General features: G+C 43.9%; 1 long non-coding RNA gene across 1 annotated transcript in view; it reads left to right on the plus strand.

Moving 5' to 3' along the window:
* The window catches only part of LOC141585410 (uncharacterized), a 34,669-nt gene extending 17,556 nt beyond the window's left edge, over positions 1-17,113 (plus strand). Inside the window, exons 2-4 of the long non-coding RNA XR_012518854.1 lie at positions 11,612-11,692; positions 11,998-12,161; positions 13,277-17,113. This is a non-coding gene — a long non-coding RNA (uncharacterized LOC141585410). The remainder of the gene's footprint in view (positions 1-11,611; positions 11,693-11,997; positions 12,162-13,276) is intronic.
* The last annotated feature ends 10,493 nt before the right edge of the window (positions 17,114-27,606 follow it).

Here is a 27,606-nt window from a genome sequence, read left to right on the forward strand (position 1 = left end):
CTGCTCTGAAAACCTGAGCCAAGAGACACAGAGAGAAGTTGCCAATTAGTTCTGGGAAGAGAGGGACAAACGTGGGTGTGGGTGCTGGAGTGGCCATATGGATTGGGTGACCATATATCCCAGTTTGCCAAGGAGAATCCCAGTTTATCTCAGCATAATTATGACTAGGACTCCTCTCCCCCTCTGAAGTATCCCAATTTGGATTAAGAAAACTATTCAATCACCCGAATTATGGGTCATGATGGGATGCGGAGTGGGAGAAGAAGAGGGAGGAGAGGCCAGACTGGGGTCAGGCCTTGAAAAGCCCTGTGGATCAGGCTAAGGAGTCTTGATTTTTATGCTGGAGGTAATGGGGATTTTAAGCATGGGAAGCATGAGTTCAGATTTTTTTGCTTTTAGAAAGTACTCTGATAAAGCATGAGCAGTGGATCAGAGATGGGCAGAAGTGGAGGCAAGGGGATCATCTGGAAGGCTCATTGAACAATCCAGAGAAAGGCTGGCTGGAACTAGACCAAGTGACTGCAGAGATGAGAAGGCAGATGTGCTCGAGGAACAACCAGGAGACAGAGTTGAAAGGATTTTGGAGACTGATTAAATTTGGGGGATGAGGGAGAGAAAGATGTTAGGGGATATGGATCATGATGGGATGCAGAGTGGAGAAGAGGGAGGAGAGGCCAGACTGGGGTCAGGCCTTGAAAAGCCCTGTGGATCAGGCTAAGGAGTCTTGATTTTTACCCTGGAGGTAATGGGGATTTTAAATATGGGAAGCATGAGTTCAGATTTTTTGCTCTCTGAGCAAGTTTCTTGTTTGGGCCACTCGTGAACAATGCCACCTTTCACCTAGAAGGTGTTGCTGGTAGCAGGAAGATAGAGAGTATAGCTTTGAACATGTTGGTTTTGAAGGCCATTGTGTTACTCTGAGTTCTCCAGAGAAACAGAGCCAATAGGAGGATGGATGGATAGACAGATTGATCGATATATTAAAGGAACTGGCTCACACCATCACGGAGGTTGAGAAGTCCCACAGTCTGTCATCCACAAGGTGGCAAACGGGGAAAGCCAGTGATACCTGCAGTTGGAGTCTAAAGGCTCAAGAGCCAGGAGAGCTTCGATGTCAGGGGCAGGAGAAAATGGATATCCCAGCTCAGGAAGAAAGAGATGACTTTTCTCTTCCTCCTCCTTTTTGTTCTATTCGGGCTATCAACACATTGGATGGCACCCACTCACATTGGTGAGGGTGATCTTCCATACTCAGTCTACTGATTCCAGTGCCAGTCTCTTTCAGAAACACCCTCTCAGACACACCCAGAAGTAATGTCTTCTTTGCTATCTGGGAATCCTTTAGCCCTGCCAAGCTGACATGTAAAATTAACCTTTGCAGCTTTCAAAGTGGCATCTAAGTGATTAAAACTCAATTAAGGAAGAGGGATCTGGGCTGAAGACGCTGGATGGTGTGTGGTTGTCAGGGAGGTAGTTTCATTCATGGGAATGGAAAGAGCACCCAGAAAAGATGAGTAGGGTGAGAAGGAGGGTGAGAGAGATGAGTGGTGAGGCCAACCCTCACAGCTCTCTGTACTACTGTGTTTCTTACTCTCCTATGTATTCTAGTTACATTTTTTCTTGTCATTCTCCACCATAGACTGCAATCTTCTTGAGGTCTGGCACCCTTGTAATCCCTGAGTCACTCAGCATAGTGCATTTGCATAGCATATTGTTAGCACGTGTTTGGTACTGAATGATTCGAGTGTTTAAAGGCCCATGAGATTGACCATCAGGAGATCACTGATGACCTTAGGTGGGTATTTTTTCATGATGTACTGGGGCAGATGCAAGACTGTAATGAACATGGAACAGAGGGTGACAGGAATACAAACCAGTAACTCAAGCTACAGTCTGGGCTGCCTCACTTTCCTCTAGCTCATCCTCTTGTTACAGTAAGCAGCTAGTCAGACACGAGCAGGGCAGGAGAGTGTCACCTCTGACCAGAAATGTCAGGTAACCATCAGGGGATGGTCAGGCGGGGTTAAGCTGTCTCCCTAAAATAATAATTAGTCACAGCTAATGCCAGAGAAAGGCAGTCTCCCAGTAGATAGAAAAAGTCTGACACCAGTGATCAGCATCTTCCCAATAAGATCTCAAGATCTCAGTGCCACCCCCCACCAGGAATGTCAGGCAACCATCAGGGGATGGTCAGGTGGGGTTAAGCTGTCTCCCTAAAATAATTGGTCACAGCCAGTGCCAGAGAAAGGCAGTCTTCCAGGAGATGGAAAAATCTGACACCAGTGATCAGCATCTTCCCAATAAGATCTCAAGATCTCAAAACCCAAGAGTTGGGTGAGTGGGCTCAAGCATGTACACTAAGAGGAAAAATGGCAGAGTTTGACAGGTGTGTGACCTTCTGGGAACACTGCACATGCAGTTCCTTCCACATGCGGGCAGGCCATTGTGTGTGCAGAGAGCCCACCCAAAGGGAAGAATCGGGGAGGGGAGATGCAGACTCTGGAAGCACGCCGCCATCTAAAACCCCAAGTCAAAGGCCAAACCATGCACTTGACCTCTCAAGTCGCCCACTTGGCCTTCTTCCTCCCTTTTGTTCCTGCTCTAAAACTATTTAATAAACTTTCACTCCTGCTCCAAAACTTGGCTTGATCTCTCACTCTGCCCTATGCACTATGCTCCTCAGTCGAATTCTTTCTTGTGAGGAAGGAAAAACAGGTTGCTGCAGACTTGTATGGATTCACTGCTGCTAATATAATTTGGTAACTCGTGGCTCAGGTATGGTCCCTAGTGATAGCGCTCTCTCCCACCTCACATTTTGAAGGAAATATTTTTAATTATTCTTGAAAAAAGGAATTGAGTCATTTGGGAGGGGCAGGAGCAAATAGAAGAGTCAGAATGTTTATTGACCTGTTTTGTTTTTCCCTTTAAAGGAAATGCCCCTAGGAAAACAACAGTACCACAACATAATAGCAAGTAGATTGAACCTCAGTTCCGTTCTTGGGAAGGGCACCATTCAGATAGCTCAGAATCATAGGAAGAGCTTTGGAATTTGAAATCAGATCAACCTGGGGCCAGTATCCAGGTCTATTCTGTAAACTTTGTAAAGTTTCAACATCTCTGAATATCAAGTTACTCATCAGAGAAATGGGCTTAATAATGAGTACCTTTCAGTTTGCATAGCTAATCCATGGATAGCAGAAACTGAAATGTACAAAGGTTTTATGTTACATACTCAAGTCACTTGGCTAGTTACCCAGCTGTCCTCAATTTGGATGCTTTTGTAATTTCTAGGGTACACTGCTGCCTGGTACACGGATGACTTGTATATGCCCTCAACTCCTCTTTGGAATGAAGCAAGGCATACATAACTAGAGAAATGCTCAGATCAAGAGTATATAAAATCCTCTTCCCTACCCTCATTTTCCTTGGGACCTTAGGAAAACCTCTGTTATCACTGAGGTTTCTCATCTATAAAAGTATGGGAAATCATAGGGCCCACTACACAGGCTAATTTTGAGGCTTAGAAGAGTTAATGTCAACAGAAGCACCCAGCAGTGTTTACCTAGTAGGTGCTGATGAAACGGTAACTAACTTTGGGGTTTGGGGTTAGCTCTTCTAACAAGCTTTGTTGATAATAACAGTGATTGTTGCTGCGGTGGAGGGAGTCATAGTAAGAAAAGCATTGGCTAACATTTGTAGAAGACTGGCAAGTCTTCATGTGCCAGGAAGTAAGTCTCATTTAAATTAACAACAACGCTCTTAAACAGATGTCATTATTTATTCCTATCCTACAGATTAAGATAGCAAGGCATAAAGAAAGGACAAGTAACATGCCCAAAGCCATCTAGTTAGTAAGCAGTAGAACAGGGATCAAATCCAGGGCTCTGGCTACCAGATCTTTCCACCTCCAGTGGGTTCCAACACATGAACCCCAGGGTTTGGTCATAATTTATTCCCTTTGTGGGGACTTTGTGCTAAAAAGGAAGTAGAAAGGCTTCTTACAAGCAGACCTGTTTGGTTCCCTGACTGTGATTCTGGGAGCTGATTCTGGGCTTTCGAGGACAGTGCTCCAGGTAGGCTGGGGTGTGGAGGGTTATTGTCTCCAAATGGCTCCTTAGCCCCAGCCTGTACTTCTATGGCCCTGTGACCTGCCAGTTCCCACTGGGAGACCCTGCCAGCCTTGCTGAGACCAATGGGAAGGAGAGGGCGTGGGCTAAAGGCTGGAGAGACCCTCACACAGGGACAGAGGGAAAGAAGCAGAGTGAGAAAACCCTCTGAGTGGACTGAGTGGACAGGCAGCAGGGAGTCTGCAGTCCACTCATCTGTGTGCTCTGAAGCTGAGAGCTGTGCGGAAGCCACTGCCAGGCAGCACCATTCCAATGTGAGCCATGAACCAGTCATGGCTCACAGGCACCATGAGCTTCTGAGGGTTCTGATCCCATTCCCTGCTTGTCCTTTATCCTCTGCCCAACAAAGGGATCGGCCTATGGGTATGGTGTGTACATTCCCATACCACAGAAGCAGAAGCAAATGAAAGTCCAGAACCCAGACCCAGGACTGTGTCCGCTCACTCTCCCCGTGAAACCGCTCTGAAGGCTTCTCCCCCAGATTGCTGGCAAAGCTGCAGAGCTTCTGATTCAGTGACATTTTACAGGATCACTGTGTTCTTTCTTTAGAGCCATTTGAGATAGAACGGAGAACAGGAAGGCCACTGTCTTAGAGGATTAGATCAAGAATGGTGTTCCCCCAGCAGCTGAAGGCTGCAGGGTCCCAGAGTAGCAGGAGAGAAGAGGGAAGGAGCCAACACCCCTTGTGTTCCAGGACTGGCATCACGTATTTCACATATTGTCTTCTCTTAATCCTCTCAGGAATACTAGAAAGTGTGCAAAACTGTCCCCATTTACAGGTAGAGAAAACTGAGGCTGAGAGAGATAAATGTGACTTGCCTAAGATAATTCAGTGAGGTAAGTAGCATAAAGGTTTTAACATCGGTTTTCTCTAATTCTCCATGATGACTCTGTATATCATGCATCCCGCAAGCTTTGCCACCAGCCAGGATTCCTGGGACACGTCGCTGGTATATAAGGCAATGCTGAATGGTGTGAGTTGGAGAGGCTTGCTTGTGCACAGGGGGTCATTGTGCCTCATCCTCTTCTATAGACTCCTAATCTAAGTCTGTTAGAAATTCTCATGGAAAGGCCAAGATATTTTGGAGTGGGAGGAAAATGTGTAAGTCATTTAGGTCAAATTTTTAATGCATGGATTAAAGTTACAGTACTGAAGCAGTTTGCTAGTTTGTGCTTGGAGATTTATATATTGTAAAGGACTTTACAAAGACAGGAATTGTTATAAGAAACAGTAACAAGTGGCTGGATGTCTCACGCCTGTAATCCCAGCACTTTTGGAGCCCAAGGTGGGCAGATCACCTGAGGTCAGGAGTTTAAGACCAGCCTGGCCAACATGGTGAAACCCCTTCTCTACTAAATATATAAAAAATTAGCCAGGCATGGTAACGGGTACCTGTGATCTCAGCTACTGGGTAGGCTGAGGCATGAGAATCTCTTGAACTCAGGATGCGGACATTGCAGTGAGCCGAGATCACGCCATTGCACTCCAGCCTGGGCAACAAGAGCAAAACTCTGTCTCAAAAAATAAAAATGAAAAAAAAAAAAAAAGAAAAAGAAAAAAGAAATAGTAACTAGTGAGGTTTGACCCCACAAAGCACAGGCTTACATGGCAAACATCCAGAATTATGTGATGGCAGTGGTCGTGATGGAGGTGGTGTGGGACTAGTAACAACAGTAGTGGTGGTGGCAGTAATGATGGTCATGATGGAGGTGAGGTGGAGGTGATGACGGAGATGAGAATGACAATAATTACAATAATGAGGGAGGCGGTGGCCATGATGGTATTGGTGGCTGTAGTGGTAGACATAGCAGTGATGATGGTAAGGGAGGACAATGGGGGGTGGTAGTGGAGGTAGAGGTGGTGATGATGGTGGCAGTGGATGTAGTAAGCAGTAGTGGAAGCTATGTCGGCAGAGGAGGTGATGGTGGCCAGTGATGAAGGTAGCGGTGGTAATGGTGGCTGGAGATGAAGGTAGAAGTGGAGGAGGAGGTGCAAGGGTGGTGATGGTGGTTAGAGATGGAGAAGGAGAACTAGGGGAGGAGGCAAGGACAAAGGTGGAAATGGGGGTAGGGGTGGTCTTGCAGGAGAAAGAGTGTTTTACTGTCTAAGATTTAGTGCAAGTTGGACTCCCCAAAGCCTGAGGCACCAGTGCACACGGGAAAGCCCCAGGCTCAGTATTGGCAGTTGGGTTTGTTTGTCCCCTCCAAATCTCATATTGAAATCTGATCCCCAATGTTGGGGTGAGCTTCATGGGAGGCATTTGGGTCACGAGGTGGTCGGGTCATGGGTGGACCCCTCATGAATAGATAATGCCCTCCCTGAGTCAGAGGGTGGGGAGGGTGTTGGCTGAGTTCTGACTCTGTTGGTTCCCATGAGAGCTGGTTGTTACAAAGAGCCTGGCACCACACCCCCCCCCACTTGCTTCCTGTCTTGCCATGTGATCTCTGCATATGCCAGCTCCTCTTCGCCTTCTGCCTTGAAGGAAAGCAGCTGAGGCCCTCACTGGAAGCAGATGCTGATGCCATCCTCCTTGTTGTATGGCCTGTAGAACCATGAGCCAAATCTCTTTTCTTTATGAATTACCCAGCCTCAGGTTTTCCTTTATATTAATAGCAACACAAATGGACTGAGACACCAGGACACTAAACAATTGTCCAGAATGCCCCAGTGTAACTCATCCCCATGAGGAGAATGGATAAATCCATGGCTCTCTCCTGGCCTGTATGGCTAAGGGTGCTGCTTGACTCTGGTGTCTGCCTAGGCTGGAATCCTGCACGACAAAGCCATTGGCCCTCATTCCCATGTGGCCAGGGGCTGCAGCCCTCAGGCCTGGTAGAGCTATCTAAGCTGCTGTGGAAATGCTTACGATGGAAACATTCAGGTCCATACACTCTAACACATTTCCTCTGATAGGCACGTATGTACTCACACACCCTGACACATATGCACACACGTCTCTGCACACATAGAGTTTCTGCAGAAGCTCATGCTGATTGTCTTGAAGAGCCAGTAGACAGAGGATGGAGTGTGTCCTTAAAGTGCAACATGTCTGCCTCCACCCTCCTGGAGTGGTTACACAACGCTGGCGCGTTGCCACGGACTCAGCCACTGAGACACCACAAGTGAGGAGAAATCATGTTGTTTGTCTCTCTGAAGTGACAGTGCGCCAGGTGAAGACTCACAAAGACTGGCCTTGACAGCAGCTATCGATGGCCCCCCACTTGTTTCCAGGCTTGCCCTCTGTTTCGTTTTAGCGACCCTCTCATCTGTCAGGAGTAGTATACAGGATAGTTGATGAAAGCATCCTCCATTCTGTGTTAAGTATATTGACTTGCATGGCTCGTTGGCTTACCTTTGCAAGTGGCTAGTTGCAAGGCTGCCTTAGTATAGCCTTGACCCATAAGACTCCTGCTGTTTATTATGCTCCACAGTATCCCTTCCCCATGAAAACATGTATGGTTCATACCCCATGCACCCCTCTATCCAACACCTCAAGCATTCCCAGCGGAACCACCCTAATAATAGATTCATTGAGGTGCCTTTCTTTAATACGATTCCTTACTTCAGCACAGGGGGCAAGTAATAATCTCTAGGGCAGGAAGGCAGAAGAGTGTGTGAATGTCATTTTTTCTTTGGTGCCTGGTGCTTCAGCGGCATTTAGAACATGTGTGTTCAATGAAAGGAGTGAGGGCTGGGGACACAGATGTGGAAGCTCTTTTGTGTTTTCAAGGCCACATTAACTGCAGTGCAGGGAGTCAACCCAAAACTCGGACAGTCTCCAGGAACACAGGGCCCAACTCAACACAACCACACCATGCATGCAGCTTCCTAGGTCTACAGGCTATAAAGACAGCCACCAGACAGTCCCCACCTACACGGCTTTGCACAAGACAATGGCATATGTTGGTACCTAGCAGTTCTCCAGAGACCCAATTTTAAGGGTTTCTTTTATATCCTAATTGCCTCCATGAAGACAAGTCAGCCCATGGCAACTATAGCCCTTTGAAATTCTGGACAGTAACTCAGAGATTAGCCATAAGCCACACCATGTTATCTGCAGGCACAAGGCTTAGGCACTGTGTGTACCTGGCAACAACGTCCCTGCCACCCTGCCTAAATTCCACCCTAGATACAAGGAGAGGCCCTCAAATTCCAGCGAACCAAAGAAGCAAAGGCCAGTTTTAAGGAAATTGCCATTTACTTGAAAAAATAATACCCAGACCCTCTGTAACAAATTCTGCTGATTGCCAAGAGAACTTGCCAACAGAATCCTGATTCTATTCAAGCACCCATCCATGACCAACTTGAAGTCCTGCCCTGGCATCTGTTTCTGGTCCAGGTGTGGGAATGTGTATTTGCCTTCATTGATACACAGATTGCATCATGCCCAGGCCTTCAGTTATGTCAGATAATACATTTCCTTATTGTTTCAATCAGTTTGTTTCAACGTGTTCTGTTCCTTATAGCCACAAAGATACTGAGATGCTCTGCAAGGCTAGCTGGAGAGGAAGATTCCCCATGTGAAAAGCAGAGAACACCACAGCCCTGCTCTTCTCTCCTGAAGGTCACCTCCCATGGTGACCTCAGAGGGCACTGCTCCTCTTTAATGCCCTAACCACAATTCTTTTAAAAGCGCCTCCATCCATAGAGCAGAGGGCAGGCTGGAGTATTTAAACAACCCTATTCCAATGCTGTGGGATATAAATAGGACAATAAGCATGGAGAATAATTTGTAACTAGATAATCCAGTTTTCAACATATGACTTGGTTTTCTTCAGATTGTAGCATTGGTTTTCACTCAGTCTTTATATGATGGGCTCCACCTAGCATCATAGAATCATGCCTTAAGAGATCTATGCTCTTTGACATCTAGTCTGGAAGAGAAAGAGAAAAAGAGAGGGGAGGGGGGGAGAGAGAGAGAGAGAGAGAGAGAGAGAGAGAGAGAGAGAGAGAGAGAGAAAGAGAGAAACAGGTAATTTTCTCTCCCACTTCTCAGTTTCCAGTCTCAGGTCCTACCTCTTCCTACAGTGATTGACTCAGAAGGGCCACATTTCCCAGTCATAGGAAGAAGTCCTACTTAAGGCCACAATAGCTGCATAGCTGCAATGAATATTTATCGAATAATGAATGAGAAGGAAACTCCATCCCAGTTCAACACAGTGACTCCAGCACTGGTACAAGAGCCAGAAATAGTCTATAAGGGGGATAAAAGAATTATTTCTTTTTAAGACATGTAGTAAGCCATACCTTTCTACCTACCGTGAACCCCCAGATCAGCTGGGCCCATGCCTCTACAGCCCATGCTGAGCACAACATGAAGAGGTATTACAGCATCTCCTCTAACCCACACTGGCAGTGGAGTGTGGTAGGAGTGGAATACGGGCCCACTGTCTGGCCTTGACCCCTTTTCTGCCATCTGCTTGTTGTGTGAACTTAGGCAAGTTATTTAGTTCTGTGGGCCTCAGTTCTTCTTGTGCAAACCTACTATATATGTTGCCACGGTGATGAAAAAGATAAAGTATATACCTGTGCCTGGTTCATCAGGACTTTCCTAATATGTGGTAGTTTTAGTTATTAGTAACCACTTAGCCAGGTTCACACTTCTTTCCTTGATCTATTTCAAACACCCCCAGCTATCTCTTTGTAGCTCATTCTTCTGTTGGTCCTCAATGTTATCCTCAAATTTGGCACACAAATGATTCCTTCCCAAGTTCCAGTACTGGTGCTGACAATGTCCCACAGATGTTCTTGGAGAAAGACTTTTGGTACTTCCAGACCCTAGAACTGTTCTTGTCTAGATGTGACCCCCGAGGGCACTTCTACTCATCACATCTAGACAGGACTCTGGTGGCAGCCAGAGAAGATGGTCCCCAGCTAAAGAGCCCAGGAGGCAGCCCCCGAGGAAATGTGGGAGAGGTGCGTGGCTCTCACTTGAGCCTTTGTGATCTCAGCAATATGAACGATGTGACGGCATCGAATGGCACGCCCCCATGCCAGTTTGCAGAGGGAAGCAATCTGGGAACTGCCAGTATGCTAAAGAGTTTGATCTCTCTCAGTAAGGCCCATCTGCCTGGGGTGGACCAGAGCCGACAGAATCTCCTGGGGCTACTATCGCCAGATGCCTTTCAATGGGTTTTGCCATTGATCTCAATCAATACAAGGAGACAGAAACTGGACTGATAAATAAAAAGCAATCCAGGCCTGAAAGACTTATGCTTAGAAATCCTCACCATTTCAAATAAATTTATCCAGTATTTGCAGGGCATCTCCCATGAACCAGTCACTAACTATACTTGGCCCTGTGATTACAAAGATGAATAAAAGGCACTTGTGTCCTGGAGAGGTCCAGAGCCTCCAGAGAGAGGCAGGGGTGTGGATGGGGGCAGAGCAGGGTAATGCAAAAGGTGCACTAAGGAAACAGGGGTCAGTTCACCTGGGAGTAGGAGGTCGAAAACTTCACAGAGCAAGTGACTCAGATATCATCAGTTCCGTGATATTTACTGACTGACAAAGCAGCACTAATTTCTGTGCTAAAGGATTTCATGGGCATTACCCCATTTATTCTTCACAAAAATCCTATAAAGTGGATATTATTTCTGTGATTTTCAAAGATGCACAAAGGTAAGTCCAAAAGTTGCATGGCTAATCATGACATTGGAGCTTTCACAGGAGTTTAGCTGTCAGTCTGACCACTCAAGTGCCCTAACTCTGGGGCTTTGTTTTGTCCATGCATATAAGCCATAGTTATATAAGGGATGCCCAGATGTCTACTCTTCATTCTGGTGACAGTGAAATATGTGCAAAAGAAACTCACAGAGCAGCTAAGGTAAACCTCCCTCCCTCATATCCCTATGCTTTCTCAGTTTCCAAGGCACCGAACTTGGCAAAAACATTATTTGCCCACCAAAGCCACTATTCTTCTCTGTTCTATTACATTGGCCTTGAAATTGACATAGGAAGGCCTATTGCCAAGGAATTCAGAATAGAATGGGCTGGGGAAGAAGTGGGAGAGGAAGAGAGAGTAGGGAGAGGAGAGAGTGCTACCTGGGCTGTGAGCACTGAGGGCTGGGGGAAGTAAGGAGAGGGTGAGAGTGGAGACAGTGGCACAATCAAATGGGGAGAGTGAAGAGAAGGTAGACCAGAGACTCCGGGAGAATGAGCAGAAAGAGCCATAGCCAGGCTCAAAAAGGATAGGCAAGGAGGAACCATAGAGCTGAGTTCTCTATCCTGAGTTAATTTCCACAGATTCAATCAATCCTGATTACTGCTGCCTTGATCTTTGTGTCCCAGACTTGAAGGCCTCATTGGGAGATACTGTGCTGATTTTATTTTATTTTTTTAACACACAGACTCAAGTAATGGAAGTACTGGTTTCTAGGGGAAGTGGACTCAGTAAACCTGGTTTCACTAAGCCCCGGGCTATCTATCAGTGAAGGATTGGCTGAGTTCATCTCTATGGACATTTTCCACTTTGTTTTTCCAGGACTGCTGAGCCTACCCATTTTCCCTGGATTTGGTTGGAGAGAAGAGACTAAGAGCCTGGGAACTTGAGCCAACTCTGCAGGTGCATGGGAAGAAGTGGCAGATTTAAGACAGAACCAATACACTGGCTTAGGGCTGCAATTGCCAAACATGTTATTTAAGGAAGACTGTTTTAGTCCTACCCTCATTCATGTGACTTTCCCAAAAATTCTTTTGTCTAGTGTGCAAGCCCCTAGCCCAGTAGTGCAGGGTGAGTAACATCCCTCAAAATGATCAGGTCCAAATCGTGGTAATGGTAAAGGCCACCTTACTTAGAAAAAGGGTTTTTGCAGATGTGATTAAGTTAAATTTTAAAATTTAATTTTCTTTTATAATTTTATTTTTTAGTAGAGATGGGAGTCTCACTATTGCACAAGCTGGTCTTGAACTTCTGGCCTCAAGTGATCCACCCACCTCAGCTTCCCAAAGTGCTGGGATTAGAGACATGAACCACTGTGCCCGGTGATGAAGCTAAAAATTCTGAGATGAGGAGATTATTCTAGATTGTCCAGGTGGGGCCTGAATAAATCATATCTGTCCTTATAAGTGGGAGCCAGAGGGAGATGTGACACACACAGAGGAGAAGGCCATTTGAAGACACTGGCCTTGAAGGCCGGAATAAGTGATGTAGGCATAAGCCAAGGAATGCCAGCAGCCACCAGAAGCTGGAAGGGGCAAGGAAAAAATGCTCCCCTATAACCTCCAGGGGGATTGTGACCCTGTGGACACTTTGATTTCCACTCAGTAATACTGATTTTGGACTTCTGGTCTCCACAACGATGAGACAATAAACTTCTCTTTTTAGGGTACTAGGTTTGGTTGTAATTTTTTTTTTTTTTTTTTTTTTTTGAGACAGAGTTTCGCTCTTGTTACCCAGGCTGGAGTGCAATGGCGCGATCTCGGCTCACCGCAACCTCCGCCTCCTGGGTTCAGGCAATTCTCCTGCCTCAGCCTCCTGAGTAGCTGGGATTACAGGCACACGCCACCATGCCCAGCTAATTTTTTGTATTTTTAGTAGAGACGGGGTTTCACCATGTTGACCAGGATGGTCTCGATCTCTCGACCTCGTGATCCACCTGCCTCGGCCTCCCAAAGTGCTGGGATTACAGGCTTGAGCCACTGCGCCCGGCCTGGTTGTAATTTTTTACAGCAGCCAAGGGAAACTAATACACTCAGCCTTACCTTACCTACAACACCGACGTGTTCTTCTACATCCATACCCTGCATTCTGAACATGCCATGGGCTGGTCATTTCCCTTGGAGGGCTGATCTTCCAGTTCAGTTTGTTACTTACTTGTGATGGGCAGAGGACTTAACTTCTCCAAGCCTGTTTTCTCATCCGTAAAACAGGAATGACAATCCCTGACTAGCTTGTTGTTGTCATGTTAGGACTACATGATATAATGGACTTAAAGATTGTTACCTTTAAAGCTTGACATATACATGCCAGGAATCATTCATTGATTTTCATTAAATTGTGTTTCCTGGACATAATCCCGGGCAGATCCGTACTGATATCAGCACACAATCCTGAGGAAATGCAATTCAGGGTCAGGTTGGGAAAAACTTTTGTGGCCCTTGCTAGCTTTGACATTCCTTAATGCTTGTTTTCTCTAATTCTGTGTAGCAGGAAGCAGCAGGACAAGATGTGAATGATCTAAAGGACAGTGATGGATGCAAACCCTTTCCCAGCCCCCCTACACTGGAGTCACTGACATGCTTTATCTACAAACTTGTCAAGACCATAAAAATCCTTAGTGTACTCATGTCCTTTGTACCACCAAGGTGAAAGGATGTGGCATAAATCCAATAAGTTGTGGACAATCTCTTATTTGCTTTGTATCTCTAGTACCCAGGTTGGAAAGCCCAATAAATGTTTGTTGGATGAATGAAGGAATGGATAGATATATGAATATATTATTAAAGAAAGGGAATGAGTCCTGAACATCCACATAACCTCCAAACCACAACCTTCTCATACCCTCCAATGTTTCTTTTGACTATATTTTTAGGTTTTAGCCTCTGTTCCCCTGTCTTGAACTGTCTCCCTGGATCCCTGTTCTGAACTTGGCTGGGACAAACTTTCGCAAGTCTCTATCAAGAGTCACTACCAATATCAAAGACACAATGAGAAGAGAAAACTACAGGCCAATAGTCCTGATGAATATAGATGCAAAAATATTCAAGAAAATACTAGCAGACAGAATCTAGCAACACATCAAAAATTCAATTCACTGTGGATAAATAGGCTTTATTCGTGGGATGCAAGGTTGGTTCAACTTATGCAAATCAACAAATATGATTCACCACATAAACAGAATTTTTAAAAACCATATGATCATCTCAGTAGCTGTGGAAAAAGTTTTTTATAAAATCCAAAATTCCTTTATGATATCCAGAAATAAACTTAACAAACTAGGCATCGAAGGAAATACTTCAAAATAATAAGAGCCATCTATGACAAACCCACAGCCAATGCCATACTGAAGAGGAAAAAGCTGGAAGCATTCCTCTTAAGAACAGGAACAAGACAAGGATGCTTATTCTCATCACTCTTATTTAACATAGTACTGGACATCATAGCCAGAGCAACCAGGCAATATAAAGAAATAAAAGCATCCAAGTAGGAAAAGAAGAAGGTAAATTATCTCTCCTCACTGACAATATAATTCTATACCTAGAAAACCCTAAATACTCCACCTAAAGGTTTGTAGAACTAACAAATTACTTCAGTAAAATTTCAGAACACAACATAAATGTACAGAAAATTAGTAGCATTTTCGGGGAATGCTCTGTGGGATTAAAAAACACAAATCAGTAGCATTTCTATATACAAATAACGTTCAAGCTGAGAGCCAAATCAAGAACACATTCTCATTTACAAAAACTATAAAAAGAAAAAAAAGACCTAGAAATACATCCAACCAAGGAGGTGAAAGATTTCTACAAGGAGAACTACAAAGCTGAAAGAAATCATAAATAATACCAACAGATGGAAAATATTCCATGCTCATAAGCTGGAAAAATCAATATTGTTAAAATGGCCATACTGCCCAAAGCAATCTACAGATTCAATACTATTCCTATCAAACTATCAATGTCATTTTTTACAGAACAAGAAAATACTATTCTAAAATTTATATGGAACCAAAAAAGAGCTCAAATGGTCAAAGCAATCCTAAGCAAAAAGAACAAAGTGGGAAGTATTACGTTATCAAACTTTGAACTATACTACAAGACTACAGTAACCAAAACAGCATGGTACTGGTACAAAAACAGACCCATAGACCAATGGAACAGAATAGAGAATCCAGAAATAAAGCGCACCCACAGCCATCTGATCTTTGACAAAGTCAACAAAAATAAGCAATGCTGAAAGATCTTCCTATTAATAAATAATGCTGGGATAACTAGCTAGGCATATACAGAAGATTGAAACTGAACCCCTTCCTTATACTTTATATGAAAATTAACTCAAAATGGATTAAAGATTTAAGTGTATGACTTCAAACTATAAGAAACTTAGAAGAAAACTTAGGAAATAGCATTATGACATAGGCCTTGGGGAAGAATTTATGACTGAGTTCTCAGGAGCTATTATAACAGAAACAAAAATTGACAAGTGTGACCTAGTTAAACTAAGGAGCTCCCACACAGCAAAAGAAACTATCAACACAGTAAATGGACAACCTACAGAATGGGAGAAAATGTTTGCAAACTATGCATCCAATAAAGGTCTAATATCCAGAATCTATAAGGAACTTGAACAATTGAACAAACAAAAAACAATCCCATTAAAAAGTGGGCAAAGGACATGAATAGACACTTCTCAAAAGAAGACACATAGGTGGCCAACAAACCTATGAAAAAATGTTCCACATTATTAATCATCAGAGAAACACAAATCAAAACCCACAGTGAGATACCATCTCACACCAGTCAGAATGTCTATTATTCAAAAGTCAAAAAATAAAAGATGCTGGCAAAGCTTCAGAGAAGAGGGAATGGTTATTCATTATTGGTGGAAATGTAAATTAGTTGAGCCACTGTAGAAAACAGTTTGAAGATTTCTCAAAGACCTGAAAACAGAACTACAATTCAACACAGCAATCTCATTACTGGGTGTATATCCAGAAGAAGATAAATCATTCTACCAAAAAGATACATACATGCATATATTCATCACAGCACTATTCACAATTGCAAAGATGTGAAATCCACCTACATGCCCATGAATGGTGGACTGAATAAAGAAAATGAAGTTTATATACACCATGGAATATTATGCAGCCATGAAAACCAAATCATGTCCTTTGAAGCAACATGGTTGCAGCTGGAGGCCATTATCCTAGGTAAATTAACCCAGGAATAAAAAACCAAATACTGCATATTATTACTTGTAAGCGGGAGCTAAACATTGGGGATATATGGACATAAAGATGGGAAAAACAGACTCTAGGGACTACTAGAGGGGGATGAGAGGGAGAGGGAGAGGGTAAGGGCTAAAAAACTAACTCTTGGCAGGGAGTGGCGGCTCATGCCTGTAATCCCAGCACTTTGGGAGGCCAAGACAGGCAGAGCACCTGAGGTCAGGAGTTCGAGACCAGCCTGGCCAACATTGTGAAACCCCGTCTCTACTAAAGATACAAAAATCAACCAGGTGTGGTGGCATGCATCTGTAGTCCCACCTACTTGGGAGGCTGAGGCAGGAGAATGGCTTGAACCTGCGAGGCGGAGGTTGCTGTGAGCCGAGATCGTGCCATTGCACTCCAGCCTGGGTGACAGAGTGAGACTCTGTCTCAAAACAAAAACAAAACAAACAAAACAAAACAAAAAACCTAACTCTTGGCTACTGTACTCATTAGCTGGGTGACAGGATCAATTATACCTCAAACCTGAGCATCACACAATATGACTGTGTAACAAACCTGCAGAAATGCGACCGAATCTAAAATAAAAGTTGACATTATACAAAATAGAACTACTTATTCAAATGGGGAAAAAAGAGTCACTGCCAAGACCCATAAGCACGGTCCACGGTCTTCCTCTGCATCTACTGGTTACCAGTAATCACCATCCATGTGAGTTTCCAACCACTCACTGCAGTGGGCCCAACAGGTGCACAGCCAGCCCTGGTTATCTGAGGGCAGTACCCTCTCTGTCTTATATTCTTAGACAGCCTATTTGCACCTTAGAATCAGCAGCACCAGCAGAATTAGGGTTTCTCAACTTCTGTCTCACCCTTTCTTTCTCCCGGGCCACTGTGGTTCCCTCAGATTTCATTAGAGACATGAAAGTGAAAACAGGACCAAATGTTTCCATAGATCAAATGGGATTTTTGAGAAGCCTGATTTTCAAGCAATATATGTTCATCGTATAGAGCTTGGAAAGTACATAAGAGCATAAAGCATTAGAAAAAAGTAATCATAATTCCATCATCTTGAGTCAATCACTGTGAACATTCTTGTACATTTCTTTCTAGTCATTTCTCTAATTTTTACATAATTAGGATCATAGAATATATACCATTTAAACCGTGTTATTTAAGTTAACTTTGCATAAATCGTTTTTCATATTGTTAAAAATTCTCCAAAAACGCAATTTTTAACAGCTGCATAAAATTTCTCGACCTCACATGGATTGCAGTTTATAGGTGTAATCCACATGCTGACTTTCCCTTATTCCTCCCGCTCTGGCCTATTTTCTTTGTTCCCTGTAGAATCCACTTGCAGAATTCAGCATTTCTTTGTGTCCCCTAAGAAGAATTAGTTCATTCCAAAGCACCGAGAGTAATACAGACTTATACTGAAGATCCCACATGGAAGATGTAAGATTTTACATGGTATATCCTATGCAAACAACTTTAGTAAATAACAGCTCTTAACCACTTCTGATGTGTATTAAATCAGAAGCCTCTGTGTGACTGGAGGAGTTTCCCCCCTGGTTCTTCTTTCCTTCTTCCTAGATACCACCACCGCCCCATCATATTTTTTAACTACTCTTACAAGAAAGAGCTCCTAGTTTCACACACTTACGTTCATCCTGAGACAAAGGAAAACAGGTAAGGTCTGTCCACCTAGACCCATTTACCTTTCTTAAAAGGCAATAGAGTGACAATCATCTGACATTTGGATGGGCCTTCGAAACCCACCCTTATTCCAACTGACCTCACTTATCATCATCAAGATATTTCTTCCAGACACATAAAATGCTTTCCTAAGAGTAAACGACTTTCTCAATTTTATTAAATTGGTATGTAATAAAATTTTCTTGATTTGTCTTTCATGGAATCAATTCTTTTTAATTTAGGTCTGAAGAGGAAATATTTGTTTTCAAAAGGAAATAGAAAACAGTTCATGAAATTTGGAACATGTATATATGAATTCCATAGATGCCCCCCCCCAAAAAAAGCTAGCTGTACCCATCAACTCAAAGGAATTTGATTGGAAGAGGGGGAACAGAGATTATTTACATAAAACAACTCCAGTCCATAGACACTTGGTGAAAGGAGGAGTTATACAGGTGAGGAGGCCAAAAAACAAGGGTGGGGGAGTAGCGTCTTGCCTTCTCTGAAGCCCAATCACTGTCAATGGTAGACCTGTCTGTGTAGGCACGGAGGCCTCCTCCTCAAAGGGCTTGCCTGGAACACTGGGTCCAGTAATGTACAGTTTATTTCCCCAAAACTGCAGCAAATTGGAGTGTGCTGAAAGGGAAGCTACAATAACCATTGAAGGGCTTCAAGAAAAGCCTGAAAGAAGGGGACAGGGGCTCCATGTGAAGTAGCTGGAGGAACAGAAGGCAGAGTGGGGTGGGGGTGGTACCCTCTTACCACCTGGAAAAGAAGGGCCTGGCTTGGAGAATTCTGAGAGGCTCTAATAATAGGAGAGGCGGGAGGTCCCAGAAAGAAAATGCTCCAAGGCAGGGGATGGAAGCAATTCCCCCTGCTCTGTGAGCTGAGCAAAAGCACATGGCTTTTATTTGCTTGTAAACAAGAAAATAAGACAGTCTACTAGGAGTTGTGTAGCTAAAAGAGCGGCTTTGAGAAAGGAGTTCCTCCTCTCCCACAGGTGACTGGGCTCAGAGCATGAGAGACGACCTGTCGGGGAAAATGAGGAGGCTGCAGTGAAACGAGGAGGTACAGCCACCCACTTCTTGGAGTCCTGAGATCCTTAGGACCTGGAGATGGCTCCTCGCCCCCTGCCATATCCACTGCTGTGTCCTCTCCATTGTCCTAGCCTCCCATAGCCAGGGTCTGCCGGCGAGGATGGGGTCAGATTTCGTGCACACACACACAAAACTCCATAAACGAAAACAGAAACAACAGATGTTGATGTTCAGTTAAATTTGAATTTCAGATAGCATATATATTTTTAGTATGAATATGCCTTAAGATGACAAAATTAGTGACTGCCCAAGTTGTCTGTCAATAGAATTGAAAGAGAAGTTAGAGAAACAGGTAATACAGTTGTTAGAGAACCTGCGTGTGTGTGTGTGTGTGTGTGAGAGAGAGAGAGAGAGAGAGAGAGAGAGAGAGAGAGAGATCAAGCTATCAGTACTGTCACTGGTTTTAGCCAAATACTTGGGGAGCTAACAAGATAAGAGTGATTTTAAGAAAACACTTGGTTCTACTGTAAAAAGAAAACTAGCCAGTCATTTGTGTGACCTCTCCACCCTTTCTGCCTTAAGACCCCACCATTTTTCTCCTCAGGAGGACCTTTTCTATTTGCACCAACAGAATTGCATTTTGGGGAGCTTGCCAATTCTCTCCAGCCTCTCCTAGCCATGAAGTTGCATATATATATATATATATATATATATATATATATATATATATATGTATATGTATATGTATATGTATATGTATATAGTAAATGCTCTGAAATCTGCTGTCCCTGGTTCAGGTATATCTTTGACTCTGTCTAGCTTTTTTCCCCCTGTCTTTGTGAACTAACCACAAGATTACCAGGAAATTTATTCCTAAAGTTTCTTTTCACCTGCCCATCTCCTCCCAGTATACCACCATCTTAGCTTCCTTATCGGTTGGAATTTGGTCTAGAAAAGTTTTATTCTCAACTTCTTTTACTCCTTAGAAGATGTAATAGCAAGGCAAATTATGAACGTGTTAGATGCTCTGCTTTTAGCCAAATGACGTTTCCAGCAGATCTGAGTAGTATGAGTTTCCATCTTACTGCATCCCTGGTTGGGCCAGTTTTATGATCTGTATCAGAAACGCCTCCCCATTTCTCTGTCTGACTAGGGACTGCCATGTCTTTTCCTCTCTTGGGTTTATCCCCTTTTCATGGTGCTACTCTCAGGAGCATTGTATATTTCCAGACAGTTCCAAACCTTCTTGGTTCCCATCTCTTCTCTGATCTTTTGGTAATGGATATGTTCTTGTGACTAGCTCCTATTCTCAGTTTGTTCTATTTCAGCCTTGAAGTCCATACTGCTGTGACCAGAGAATCACACAAGGGCATATGAGCTACCCTATGAGTTACCTGTTTCACGTTGCTCAACCTTCCTGCTCTACGCATTGTGTGGATAGACAGTTTAGACATCCATCGTCAGAAACAGTGTGTCAGACTCCCCCCACCAGCATTTTCGATTCTCTTACTCATCTTGTGGTGGATGTTGGCTGCTTTGGTCTGCGTAGGATTCCTTCCCTTTCCCTACTTCTGGTCATAACAACTTGCTCTTTCTCTGAGAACTTCTTCCCACCCTCTGCTAGGATCTTCAATTGCAATATATATGTATATATTTTTGAGACAGAGTTTCGCTCTTGTTACCCAGGTTGAAGTGCAATGGCGCGATCTCGGCTCACTGCAACCTCCGTTTCCTGGGTTCAAGCAATTCTCCTGCCTCAGCCTCCTGAGAAGCTGGGACTACAGGCACGCGCCACCATGCCCAGCTAATTTTTGTATTTTTAGTAGAGATGGGGTTTCACCATGTTGACCAGGATGGTCTCGATCTCTTGACCTCGTGATCCACCCGTCTCGGCCTCCCAAAGTGCTCTATTTCACTCTTTGGCCACAGGCAGGGCGAGGCACCCAGGCAGTGCCTTCCATCTCCCTCTCATAGAGGCATGCTCATGGGAAAGCACATGGCCCAATCTGGTTCAGAGTCTTCCCCTGGGAGCACCTGTGAGTCATTATTGGGGTGACAGAATATAGACTCAAACTGTCTATGCTCCTCTCTCCTCCTGCAGTGTAGGAAGACATCTTTTTTTTTTTTTTTTTTTTTTTTTTTGATATGGAGTCTCACTGTTGCCCAGGCTGGAGTACAATGGTGTGATCTTGGTTCTCTGCAACCTCTGCCTCTCAAGTTCAAGTGATCCTCCCACCTCAGCCCTCAGCCCCTTAGTAGCTGGGACTACAGGCGTGCACCACAACGCCTGGCTAATTTTTGTATTTTTTAGTAGAAATGGGGTTTCACCATGTTGGCCAGGCTGGTCTCGAACTTCTGGCCTCCGATGATCCACCCGCCTCAGCCTCCCAAAATGCTGGATTACAGGTGTGAGCCACCACACCAGGCCAGGAGACACCACTCTTAAAGGAGAGTAGAGCTGAGGGGTGGAGGGAGATACAGAGACCTGGTGACATCATCTGAGTCCCTGCGTCCTGTCATGCCGAGGCCACCCCACTCTTGAACTTCAATTTTTTGCTTTGGCTCCTCTGCTTTGGGTTTATCATTTGCAGCTAAAGATCCCTGACAAACACACACTTTGTATCTACCATTCTCCCAGATCTAAACGTTGCTTAGCCAGGGCAGTACCTACTATGTGCCAGCTCATGTGCTCTCTCCTACGCCTCTCCACATTGGTCTGCTCAAGTAGGCGGATCACCCCATCGTTCACACACAGGAAATGTGGCCGAAGGAGTACACAGTAGGAAAGAGCTCTTCTAAATTGAAATGCAAATTTCAACTCCAAATCCAGCAGTCTTTTTCACATTTTAGAAAAACTGTGATTCACAGAAATGTTTCACATTATGGCCAAATACACAAATACCCTATTAAGGTAAACCAAATGAAACTGCAGACACTTGACTTCTTTTTTTAAAAAACGAACCAAATAGCAATTTTACGTAGTTCAGTCTCTACGTATGACGTAACAGAAATAAAAATGTATTGAAACAATTAGCCATCTTATTAATACTTTATTATGGGCAATGCACTTTAATATTTTTATGCTATCCTATTTAATCTTTTAAATGCTGGTCCCAATCCACTAAAATTATTTTGCACACTAATGGGATCTGGCCTATGGTTTAAGAAACCATAACCTGCCAGGCACAGTGGCTCATGCCTGTAATCCCAGCACTTTGGGAGGCTGAGGTGAGAGGATCATTTGAGTCCAGGAGTTTGAGACCAGCCTGGGCAACATGGTGAGACTCCATCTCAACAAAATATTTTTAAAAATTAGCCGAGTGTGGTGGCGCATGCCTGTGGTCTCAGCCACTCAGGAGGCTGAGGCGGGAGTATCACTTGAGTCAAGGAGATCGAGGCTGCAGTGAGTTCTGTTCCCTCTACTGCACTCCAGCCTGAGTGACAGAGCAAGACCCTGTGTCAAAAAAAGAAACCATGACCCACACAAAACTGTCCTGATAACAATGCTTCTTTGGATTCTTTATCTTAGTCCCTTCTATTTCAGTTAAAATTCCCTTGTGGTGAGCATTCTGACATGAATGTCCCTTCCCATCACAACTGGAGCCACAGCTTATCTGTCACAGGCCCCAAGGCTTGGGCTCTCTTCAGAGGTACCTAGAAGAGCTGCCTCTTTGATCACATCAGGGGAATGGGTTATGGTAAGCCCACCACCAGGACCACATGAACTAAATTCAAAAACCACAGACAGGGGTGTTGCTTCTTGCAATAACAACAACAACAAAAAATGCTGACTTATAATAAATATTATTGTAGCATGCATACCACCTTCAATCCAAAATGAGATCCAAATTTCTCTGAGCATGTCTGGGTAATTTGCGGACAGACCATAGAAGAGTTAATTTTTGTGAAATTCACTTGCCTAAGGTTTTTTAAAATTTTGGGTTGATGAGAAGGAAGGTTTGCAATGAAGGCCCTGATGCAGAGAGAGAAGTGATGAGCAGGGCAGATGGACATCTGTGCCCTGTCTTACCCAGGGATTGGGGCTCTGGGAACAGAAGAGCTACAGGAGCTGTTTCTAAGCAGGACTTTGTTGGCTACAAGGACACAGTAGGTGATATGGGGTAGGGGTGGAGGAGGGCATGGCACTGCCCTGGCACCCAGGAGGTCTTTGGGTATTAGCAGCATGCCCACAGGAGCAACCCCAGAGCAGGAGAGGAATGAAGCATGTTCAGGAGAATGTAGGCACAGAATGAAGTACAGAAGTTGTGCCCATGAAGTCAGATTGTGTGAGGTATCTGCTGGATGTCCCCAGGGAGTATGAGAAGAAGTCCTTAAGGGGTTCTTTACAGACACCAAGGCCCAGCTTGAGCTGCAAGGTAGCAGCAGCCAGTGAAATATGAATAGCAGCTGCTAATGGTACCTCACTGGCTGGTAGTCTAGAGAAATTCAGGTTACATTAAGCAAATACAAACACATTAGAAAATATTGTAATGTGATATTTTGAGAGTGCGTTCTACAAATTGCTTTCATGTACATATTTTGCAAAGCTCACAACTCTACAAGGTAGGCAGGATATCTATTTTTCAGGAAGTGAAGGTTGTCAAGGGATGAAAATAGGCATAAATAGCATGGCCAAGGTCATATGGACAGAAAACAGCAGAGTATTCAAACCCAAGCATTTTTTGTTTTTAATTTAACTTTTAAGTTTAGTGGTACATGTGCAGGTTTGTTATATAGGTAAACGCATGTCATGGCGGTTTGTGGTACAGATTATTTTATCACTCAGGTATTAAGCCTTGTACCCATTAGTTATTTTTTCTGATCCTCTTTCTCCTCCTACCCTTCACCCTCTAATAGACCCCAGTGTATGTCATTCCCCATGTGTTCTCATCATTTAGCTCCCACTTATAAGTGAGAACATATGATATTTGCTTTTCTGTTCCTGAGTTTGTTTGTGAAGGATAATGGCCTCCAGCTCCATGCATGTTCTTGCAAATGACATGATCTTGTTCTTTTTAATGGCTGCATAGTATTCCAGGGTGTATATGTACCACATTTTCTTTATCCAGTCCACCATTAATGGGCATTTAGGTTGATTCCATGTCTTTGCTATTGTCAATAGTGCTGCAATAAACATATGTGTCTTTATAATAGAATGATTTCTATTCCTTTGGTTATATATCAGTAATAGGATTGCTGGGTTGGATGGTGTTTCTGTTTTTAGGTCTTTGAGGAATCACCACATTGTCTTCCACAATGGTTGAAATAATTTACATCCCCACCAATAGTGTGCAAGCGTTCTTTTTTCTTTGCAACCTCGCCAGTTATTATTTGACTTTTTAATAATAGCCATTCTAACTGTTGTGAGTTGGTATCTTATTATGGTTTTGATTTGCATTTCTCTAATGATCAGTGATGTTGAACTTTTTTCATATGATTGTTGGCCACATAGTGTCTTCTTTTGAGAAGTGTCTATTCATGCTTTTTGCCCACACTTTAAGGGGTTGTCTGGTTTTTCTCTTGTAAATTTGTTTAAGTTCCTTATAGATGCCGGATATTAGACCTTTGTCAGATGCATAGTTTGCAAAATTTTTCTCCCATTCTGTTCACTCTACTGATAGTTTCCTTTGCTGTGCAAAAGCTCTTCAGTTTAATTAGATCCCATCTATTTGATAGTTTTTGCTTTTGTTGCAATTGCTTTTGGTATCTTTGCCAGTTCCCACATCCAGAAAGGTGTTGCCTAGGTTGTCTTCCAGAATTTTTATAGTTTTTGGTTTTACTAAGTCTTTAATTTATCTTGAGTTAATTTTTGTGTGTGGTATAAGGAAGGGGTCCAGTTTCAATCTTCTGCATATGGCCAGCCAGTTATCCCAGCACAATTTCTTGAACAGAAAATCCTTTCCCCATTGCCTGTTTTTGTTAGATCTGTTGAAGATCAAATAGTTGTAGTTGTGTGGCCTTATTTCTGTGTTCTCTTTTCTGTTTCATTGTTCTATGTGTCTGTGTTTATACCAGTACCATGCTGTTTGGCTTAATGTAGCTGTGTAGTGTAGTTTGAAGTTGGATAGCATGATGGCTCCAGTTTTGTTCCTTTTACTTAAGACTGCCTTGGCTATTTGCAAACCCAAGTCTTCAGACTGCTTATTATGTTTTTTCCACCATGTGGGTTCCCATGGCAACCCCCTTAAACTGCCCAAACACAGTGGTGAGCAGGAGGCAAGGAAAACTAGATGGAGCAAGGTGGGCACCAATCCCTCTAGCCCTCTGCTGCCCCCCACCAGGTGCCTCATGGTCTTTGGATAGTGAGTCATCAAGCATTGCTCTCCCACTTCTTAAACCCCTGCTTGGTGCCCTACAATCCCTCTTCAAAATGGATCGCAGAAGCTGGAATTTGTGGGTGCCTCCCCTGGGGGCTGGGAGGGTGGGGTGAAGAAGGATGATGTAGACAGCTTCTGGTAGCTGTCCTGTCTCATTGTCCCTCCCTGAGATCACCCAGCAGTTGACTTTAGGCACTAGATCCTCCCAAACGCAAGTCAGAGGGTAGCTTCCATGACTCCACTTCCCTTTAGAGGGATGATGGCACCCAAGGAAATCTGCTCTCAAGCTGCTAGAGAGAATAGATATAAAAGCTGCAATGTCTTGAGCACTCAGGTGCTAGGCCTTCTGTTGGCACTTTACATGTATTCTCATATCTGACTTTTTCATGCCATTTCTACTAAGTGAGCATGACTCTCTTATTTTACAGATGAGGAAGTTAACTTGCCTACTGTTGTACAAGTGGTAAGAAGCAAAACCCAGACCAGGACCGGAGGTCTTGCCTCTCCATCTGGACACCTTTCAATGAGACCATATTTCTTTAGAGGCTCATCTTGCTTACTCTGGATAAAAAGGACATGGGTGTGTGGGAAATGAAGCAATGATAACTGCTCAATAGAATTCCTGCAGATGAACAAACTTATCTGTTCCCACCTGGTGTGCAGCAGACACACACAGGTTGAACTGACTGCTAAACTGTTGTCTGGTTGGTAAATGGCCCCTCAAGTGCTTTCTCAGGACCCAAGCCACCCTGGCAAGTCCCCCAGTACCTCCTCACAATCCAGCAACTAAAGGGCTTTGGGGTTGCAGGGCTTTGGGGTTGCACTTGGGCATTGGGGTTGCAGGGTCCTTCCCAGTGCTGTGGTCACTGTTCCCTCTGACTGGTTCCTTGCTCTACCAGTGTTGGTCTCATTCCTCCCTGACTGAATGGAAGCTGTGCAATAGGGACTCCTGAAAGTTCAGCAATATCTGGCATAAGAAATTCTTGCTCTCAGAGGTAACTTGTGGGTGATGAGGTGTCTCCCCAGAGGGAAGGATGGTGAGCGCCAGTGGAGGTTTTCTCAAGAGGATCTCGTGAGAGAGAAAGGTTGTGTGCCTCCTAATCATGGTGGAAGGCAAAGGAGAAGCAAAGGCACATCTCACATGGCAACAAGCATGAGAACATGGCCATAGGGTAAACTTCTTCAAATAGCTCCTGTTGTCTTATTGATTCTCATGATAAAAATCAGAATTATACTTGTATAGTCAATTTATTATTGAAGAAGAGAGGGACACGTTTCTGATCAGGCAGGGCATGAGGTGGCCTGTGCCTGAAGCATGCCAACTTCTACAATGCAGAATTGCTTTTGTAGAACTTTGCAGACGTGAAACACTTTACTGACCTCAGGGTCTCCTGTCTACTGCCACCTCTCAGTCCTTTTCAGGAAATAGGAAGCTCACTAATTTCTGAAGCTATGACTCAGAGCTTCTAGAACTAGGCTCCCTTCTGTCCATTTCTGCTGAGAAATGGTCATAAAATCTCTTATTTAATGAACAGCTTGTATTTGCCAGGCACTATGCTAGATGGTTAACGTATTTTATCTCATTATGACTCATTTCAGTTTTATCATATAAATTTCATTATATAAAATTTATAATTTTGTCATATTATAATAAAATTTATAATTTTATTATGTTCATTTTATAGACAAGGAAACAGACTTGGAGACATTTTTAAAAGTTATCTATGGTGATCCAGCTACTAAGATAGCCAACTGTCTAACTCAAATGAATCAGACTTCAAATCCCACGTGCCCTTCCCTCTAGCACACTGCTTGGTGGTCTGGGTGGTCAGGGCACCTTGCCAAGCTCTGAGGCCCTGCCATGGTCTGACTGCTGCCTCCTGCTCTGACTTCGTCCTGCACTCTACTCTCCCCTTCACTGTGCTCCAGCCACACAGACCTTCTTTCTGCTCCTCAAATGCTGCCAGTTTGTTTCTGCCATTGTGCTTTCACTCTTGTGACCTGCCATGCCAGGAATCTAGAAACTTTTCAAGTTCTGGGGGTGTAAAAATATATGAGACAAAGTTCTTGCCTTCAAGAAATCGATAATCTAGTGAGGGGAGGCAGATCCACAGATAGGCAATTCCAGTGCAGTTTACTAAATATGAGAGTAGAGTTTTGTATTAGTCTATTCTCACACAGCTAATAAAGACATACCTGAGACTAGATAATTTATAAAGGAAAGAGGTGTAATGGACTCACAGTTCCACATGGCTCAGGAGGCCTCATAATCACAGTGGAAGGCAAAGGAGAAGCAAAGGTACGTCTCACATGGCAGCAGGCAAGAGAGCATGTGCAGGGGAACTCCCCTTTATAACACTGTAAGACCTCATGGGACTTATTCACTATCACGAGAACAGCAAAGGAAAGGCCCTCTCTCTCATGATTCAATTATCCCCCATCCAGTTCCTCCCATGACACATGGGAATTATGGGGGCTACAGATTCAAGATGAGATTTGGGTGGGGACACAGCCAAATATATCAAGTTTGATAAAG

Source organism: Saimiri boliviensis, chromosome 8 (assembly GCF_048565385.1).
Source record: "Saimiri boliviensis isolate mSaiBol1 chromosome 8, mSaiBol1.pri, whole genome shotgun sequence".
In the NCBI taxonomy this organism is placed as follows: Eukaryota; Metazoa; Chordata; class Mammalia; order Primates; family Cebidae; genus Saimiri; species Saimiri boliviensis.